Source organism: Pan paniscus, chromosome 21 (genome assembly GCF_029289425.2).
Source record: "Pan paniscus chromosome 21, NHGRI_mPanPan1-v2.0_pri, whole genome shotgun sequence".
NCBI lineage: Eukaryota > Metazoa > Chordata > Mammalia > Primates > Hominidae > Pan > Pan paniscus.
In genome coordinates, this window is record NC_073270.2 from 8,293,871 (window position 1) to 8,302,118 (window position 8,248).

Sequence of the window (8,248 nt, forward strand, 5' to 3'; positions counted from 1 at the left end):
TTTTGAGAATGAATGTAATTATTTATAATTACAGCAAAACCACAGGTGTAAACTAGAACTGTCCAAGGCAAATCAGGGCAAAGCAACAACCTAGGTATAGACCACAGCTGGATGCAATTGGACTCAAGCCATTTTCCCAGTCCAGCTGCTGAGTGTGACTCAAAGGCTACTCTGCTGTCAGCTGATTTACAAGCTGATTGAAATAATGGTGCAAAGGCACAATGATGAAGATGTCCGATGCCCATTTTAGGTAAACATAACTAGTGTAAAGAAAAATACCATTGATCATTGTTGTTGAGTTTTTATTTTTAAAGAAACAGTGACTCGATAAAATACATCCAAGAAAAAAGAGTCTGATAACCAATCTCTACTCAGCATAGGAGGGCATTTCTCTTCAATTTTTAAAATAATAAATTAAAATAAATACTATCTTTAAGGTACTAAAGATAGCAAGGTTAGATATACTAGTTCAGCTAATCTACATTCCCACCAACAGTGTAAAAGTGTTCCTGTTTCTCCACAGCCTTACCAACATCTGTTGTTTCTTAACTTTTTAATAATTGCCAGTCTGACTGGCGTGAGATGATATGTCATTATAGTTTTGATTTGCATTTCTCTAATTATCAGTGATGTTGAGCTTTTTTTCATATGTTTATTGGCCACAGAAATGTCTTCTTTTGAGAAGCGTCTGTTCATGGTTTTTTGTCCACTTTTTAATCGGTTTGTTTTCTTGTAAATGTGTTTGAATTCCTGTAGATTCTGAATATTAGACTTTGTCAGATGAATAGATAGCAAAGTTTTTCTTACATTTCCCATTACTGGGTATAAACCCAAAGGAATATAAATCTTTCCATCATAAAGACACATGCACACATATGTTCATTGCAGCACTATTCACAATAGCAAACACATAAAATCAACCCAAATGCTCATCAATGATAGACTGGATAAAGAAAATATGGTACATTTACTCCATGGAATACAATGCAGCCATAAAAAGGAATGAGATCATGTGTTTTGCAAGGACATGGGCAGAGCTGAAGCCATTATCCTTAGCAAACTAACGCAGAAACAGAAAACCAAACACAGCATGTTCTCACTGATAAGTGGGAGATGAACAATGTGAGCACATAGACACAGGGAGGTGAACAACACACACTGGGGCCTTTTGGGGGTGTGGGGGGAGGGTGTGCATCAGGAGAAAAAGCTAATGAATGCTGGGCTTAATACCTAGGTGATGGGTTGATAGGTGCAGCAAATCACTATGGCACACGTTTACCTATGTAACAAACTTGCACATCCTTCACATGTACACCGGAACTTAAAAAAAAAAAAGAAGATATACTAGTTAAGGTGTATCCTTAGGCATTAGAAGAACTTGGAGATTGAGGTGCACTACTGGTATTCAGTGAGTAGGACCTAGAGTTGTAGATGTTCTACAGTGTGCAGAATAGTCTCACACAATGAAGAATGAACCTGGTCTTATGTGACATTCATGTGGGTGAAAAACATATTTATATATTAAGCCTAAAACTTAAATTCATTTTACATATAAATACAAAGTATCTCTTTTACACTGTATTAATAGAAACTACCAGACACATTGAGAAAATATATTCTTTATTTTGTTTGGCAATTTCTCAATAATTTTTTGCTATTTCAGAAAATCACATCACAGAAGGCAACCCTAGTCATTATTTTTAGTAGCTACACAACATATCTACATCTGTAACTGACATTTAAGGTGATCCTATGAATGAGTATAAGCATGACAACTTAATTATATCTTCCAATGTACTTATGTCCAAACATTGACATGTTGAAATGCTTATTTTATCATAAATTATTTTCCTCTTAATTTCATTTGCAATTTATTTTTACAATATAATTAGACCATTATATTGACTTAAAGATAAGTATGTGGGTAGTTTATATTATCTATGGATTTCATTTTAGAGTAGTAAAGGCTGTGTTATAAAATATCTTATATAAATAGTGGCCTGATAGGGCTGTGGAGCAGGGCTCCAAGGCAGTGCTGTTTCAATGTGGTCTCAGAATTGGCAGCAGAGAGCTTGTTAAAAATGCAGATTCTTGGACTCCACCCCAGACCAACAGAATCACACTCTCTCATGCAGCATCCCAGTGATATGTGATTTATCAAGCCTTCCAGGTGATTCTTCTACTGCTCTTATGCACACAGTGATTTGAGGATTATTGCTCATGGTAAGACAAACATGAGTAATATATTGTCTTCAAAGAACCTATGCTCTAACAGGAGATGTAAAGATATCTTTCTACTTGAGTTGGATGAGTAAGAAAATCACAGGGATCATGATCACCAAAAACACAATAGAAATTTGGCAATAACCTAATTCCAGAGACTATACCCTAAACATGACATATCAATAGCAAAAAGCTGGATTCAGAGACAAGTTTAAACGACACAACTCTGATTAAAATGAACAGGACTCATGCTGTTAAGACTCTGTACAGTTCTAAAAACATACACAGCAGAGCACTTAAGCTGTTCCAGAACACGTCATTCTCTACTTTTTAACAGGGAGCAAACAGCTGGGATGTGTTACTAGTAAGCCATGTTTTCATAGGCTTTCTGGTTTTCTTTAGCCAAACTCTTACAACAGTCTTCGGACAAATTATTGCCTGAAGCTATAGGAAGTCTTTAGTTGTCTTGGAGAACTGCAGAGTAAGTCAGGTCTCAAAGACAACATGCCCACAAGGACTTGCCTTGCCACCTTTGGCCTTTCCACCTTGGAAATGCCTTCACAACCAATTACACTATTCTCAAATGTCTGTTTATTTTTAATGACTCTAGTTAAATGTTAAGAGTTATTCCGATGACCTAGTTCAAGACTCTAAGAAAAAAAGCTTAGACAAATCAATAGACTAAACTGGGAGGCTTGCAAAGAAATGAACAAGAATCTAATCAATATCTTAACAAAAGACCAACAAATGGTTGAATACTTGTAGGCCTGCATGGTTCTAAGGCCGACCTTGCTTTTCAAAAGACATTAAAGAGTTCAATATGGAAGCAGTGTTGTGAGAAATCACTTTCTCTTTCTAGATACTCTCATGTCCACTTTTGCTCTGGGAAATGTGTGTGTGTGTGTGTGTGTGTGTGTGTGTGTGTCTTGTTTTTCTAAATTGTCAGTACAGTGAAATAGTTGTCATGGGTTCACCAAAACAATTTTCAGAGATTTTCTTTCCGAATTTTGTTGGGGAAAGTCCTGAAACATTCCCTCCACTTCCACACACAAAAAGGCAGCCTCCCTAAGGTTCTTCCTTAGGTTCCCCCGGCACCTACATGGGTATCGGCAAACATTATTGAATCTCAACAAGCACATTTATTTCAGATTCTACACATGAAGGGTTTTCAAAATACTCTTCCGTACCCATGGTTCATAAGCCCATGGTCCAGAACATCTAGTGTCTATTTTTATAGCCCACAGGCAATTGCTACAGCTGTATAACCCTATTGAGAATGAGAGAGGGAGAATGTCACTAATTCTTTTGATATCTTAGGATGCAAATGTCTATGTGCAATGTCATCTGCATAAAAGTATATACTCCCCACTTCACTTTGGCTGAAGGCAACTACACATTAATGGTTACATCCCCTTTTGTACTAAGAGCTACTCAAGGAAGCATTTAGCAACAGGTGGTCCTAGTTGCACTTAAACCATTCCCCTAGGGAACAACACATGCTTATACTGTACATTCCCAGGCCAGTAAACCCATGACAAAGTTATAACTCCCAGTAGTCAGCTCATTTAGCTTTATGCAATAGAATCCATCCTCTTTTTTGGGAATGGAAAATGTATTCCTTTCTGAAAAAGAGTACAGTATAATAGAAGGCATGGGAAAAAATCATTCAAAATTTACAGATTTGGGAGATAATAAAAATTCTGCCAATGATCAACTTTGGAATTTACAGTAATAACTTAAGATTTCTGCTCATTAACAGTGTCAGCATGTATAAAAATTAAGAGGTTTAAGAATCTTAGAAGCCCTGTGGAAGGAATTTAGAAAGTACAAAGATACATGTATTTGAATAAAAATTTGGTGCTTGTCAGACCATGTTTTTTTTTTTAATTGATTTTTACAAGAGTAGATATGACCAAAATATTAAGTCATGGGATAAAATTTCTCTAAGGAAACTTTATCGCCATAATAATCATTGAGAACTTCTATAAGTCAATATACTGTGTAAGGCTTTTGAAATACATAAATAGATAGTACATAAACCCCGAACAGCATACTGTTTCATGGTTTTATTTTTATTTATTTATTTTTTTGAGACATGGTCTCAATCTGTTGCCCAGACTGGAGTGCAATGGCGCTTGCTGCAACCTCTGCCTCCCAGGCTTAAGCAATTCTCCTGCCTTAGCCTCCTAAGTAGCTGGGATTACAGGCGCGCACCACTGCGCCCGGCTAATTTTTGTATTTTTAGTAGAGACAGGGTTTCACCATGTTGGCCAGGATGATCTTGAACTCCTGAACTCAAATGATCCACCCCCTTGGCCTACCAAAGTGCTGGGACTACAGGAATGAGCCACTGTGCCCGGCCACAGATGACTCTTATTTGCCGAATTCAGTACATCACTTAGGAGCACCTGTATCCTTTGAGAGTTTATTACAAATGCAGCATCTCAGGCCTCATCCAAGTCCTCTGGAACCAAAATTTGCATTTTGACAAGATCATGATTCATATACATGTTAAAGGTTGAGAAGTTCTGGTCTGTAACACTCAATATTTCCACTTCAACCTTCTAAACTAAAGAATTGTGTGATGTGACCTGTCTTCTAAAGAAGCCTTCACTTTAGTGTCATTACCTTTGTCTTCATAAAATATTCTGTTTTTTTATAATCATTTAGAAAAATCCAATAAAACAAAACTACAGTCATTTGTTGCTAAATGAGGGGGATAATACCTCCTGAGGAATGTGCAGTTGGGTAATTTTTGCCCTTGTATGAACATCCTAAAGTGTACTTACACAAATCTAGACGTACTTCTAGGCTATATGGTATAGTCTCTTACTCCTAAGCCATAAACCTGTATAGCATGTTTCTGTACTGAATACTGTAGGCAACTGTAACACAATGGTAAGTATTTGTGTATCTAAGCATATCTAAACACAGGTAATGTTCAGTAAAAATACTGTCTTATAATCTTATGGGATCATCATTGTATATGAAGTCCATCATTGACCTAAATGTTGTTATGAGGCACATGATTGTGAATTGCAAGCAAAAAAAATCTACCTTCTTATTTCTGTATCTAAACATTTCTGTGTTTAATTTGTTCAGTTACAGGATCACATTGATATCCCTAGCCTAGCATTATTGTAGTTCACAGCAATTGCACAGTGTATTTTGAATGAGTCAATATCAAGAATAATATAACAGACTCCAGGTGTGGCGCCTCACACCTGCAACCCCAACAGTTTGGGAGGCTGGGACAGGAGAATTACTTGAGCCCAGGAGTTCAAGACCAGCTTGAGCAACATAGTGAGACCCTGTCTCTACAAAACAAAACAAAACATTAGCCGAGCACAGTGGCATGCACCTATAAGTTCCTGCTACTTAGGAGACTGAGGCAGGAGGATTGCTTGAGCCCAGGAGTTCCAGGCCTCAATGAGCTATGATGGTGGTACTGCACTCCAGCTTGGGTGACAGAGCAAGACTCTGTCTCAAGAAAAAAAAAAAAAAAAAAAAAAATTAAAATTACACACACTCCCCCCACCAAAAAAAAGTTATCAGAAATCTTTGTTTAAAAAGCAAGAAAGTGACTTCTACTTCTGGCCAAGGAAGAACAACTGAAAAACACAAAACATATGAAACAAATTTTGCCAGACACTGGACATGAGGCAAGAAGGGCGAGTGATTGCTGAGCGATGGAAGTCAAATGAGATGAGTGTTTCATTTACCCCAGATGGCTGCCTTGGGTACCTAGGAAAATCTCAAGAAATTCCTTATTGATAATAGATTTGAGAGTCTGCAGAGAACAACGTAGCTGAAGTTGGCAGGGCAGAGTACCAGAGAGGAGAGAGATGTAGAGAGAGAGGACTCTGGAGGTCTGCGGAGGTTTCCCTTGTGTATTTGATTTGTTTGTGTATATGAGGAAACTACTTGAGACTGAGGAAAGAACCACCTGAAAAAATTGCCACTGTCCTGTCTAAGTGGATTCACAAGAGATTGGAAATAGTGCCCATTCCCATCAGCTAGGTTAGTTACAAAACCTCAAGATTCAAGGGGCGCTGTGTAGAGTGCACAGAAAGATCTTGCCTTAGTAATGGGAAACACTCAGATCCAGACTGAGTGTGCTCTTGCCACCTAACACATTTCAAAAACAAGACTCAGGAAGATTAAACTATTACTATTAAATAAGTAATTCAGCTGTATTCCTAAACAAAATTCAAGCATATTAATATAAATAAAAGGATATTCAGCACCCAGGAAGCAAAACTTTACAATATCTGGTATTAAACCAACAATTTACAGGCATGCAAAGAACAGAAAGATACAATTCATTATGATGGAGTCAATCAATCCTTCCCAATGAATCTAAACTCCCTCGGATGTTAGAATTAGCAGACAAGGACACCATTAAATTTTGAATTAATTAATATCGTTTTTTTTTTTTTTTAAAATAGGAAGTATCATTCTTTTAGGAGAAACATCACCATCTGGTGGTATTTTCAGGTATTGCCAGTAAAGATATTTAAAACAGGAAGGGTGGTTTTTCTTGGTGTTTACAAATATGTGTATAAATAATTACAACTATATCTATGAATAAACAGCTGAGCAATTGTATAAACCATACAACTTTTATTCAAACACTTGTATAACGTTTATGTATATGTTATTTTATATATACACATACAAATATATTTATATATAAGTATTCATAATTATGCAAATTGAAGATGCAACAATAAATAGACTTTCTGAAGTAGTTGTTCTGATAATTAAATATCCAGTTACCCATTGTTGCATTGCCTTAATGACTTTTTCTGTCCCTCTATCTTTGCCCTAGGGTCTTTCCACAAGCTTTCTCTTGTTCTAGGATAATCTTCCTTCCACCTTTCACTTGGTCACTTCTTCCACATCCTTCAGATTTTACTTTACCTGTCACCTGCTCAACAAGCTTTCTCTGATAATTTAGAGGCAATTAAGCCTCTATCACAAATACTCTCAGGTAATTTACTAAATCCCTTGAAATAGTATCCACATTTGTGGTTATGAATTTACTTGTGCACTTATGTGGAGAAGGTCTTCCTTTCCCACTAGGTACAGTGTTCCATGAGGTCACTTTTCCTCATTATGCACCTTTCAGAATCTAACACAAAGTTGGCACACTGTGTGCAGTTGTTGGATGATGTTTCCCCACCCAGATTTTCATCTCTATTATTGAAATGTGATTAGGATTTAGGCTTCACAGGTAAACCAAATGCAGCCTTGAATTTCAATCTCAAATTCCAGGACATGTGGAGGTACGAAATCACTACTCAAATCAGCTTGTTTAAATTCCAGAATAAAAAGCCCTAAATGCTTCTCAACTTATACAGTTTTTTTCTGCAAATCCCAACTAAGGAACTGAACTTCATTTAATTCAAAATAAAAAATAATTCTGAAATCTGTATTAGGTTTTTCCAGAGAAATAGAACTGATAAGATGTGTGTTTGTGTCTGTGTACACAATTTCTTAAAATTAATCTCTCTATGCATGTAGGTCAAACATTCTGGACATGTCTATGAAGGTGCTACTGAATGAAATTAACATTTGAATGGGTAGACTGAATCTCTTGATGCATATATATGTGTGTGTGTCTATGTACAGACACACACTCATTATATATTTATAGATAAATAGATAGATAGATATTCATTATAAGAAATTGACTTATTTGATTATGGAGGCTGACAATCTGCAGTTGGCAAACTGGGAACCAAAGAGAGCTTATGGTATATTTCCAGTCCAAAATGCTGGTGCGCTCAAGACCCAGAAAGAAAATATGTCTCAATAGGAGTCTAAAAGCAGGAAAAAATCTAATGTCCCAGCACTAAAACAGAAATTCCCTCTTATCTACAAGAGGATTAACTTTTTTGTTCCATTAGGGCCCCTTTGACTAACTGGAAGAGTTCCACCCACATTAGAGATGTCAATCTGCTTTACTCAGTCTGCCTATTCAAATGTTAATCTCATTCAGGGGCACCCTTACATAAGGGCC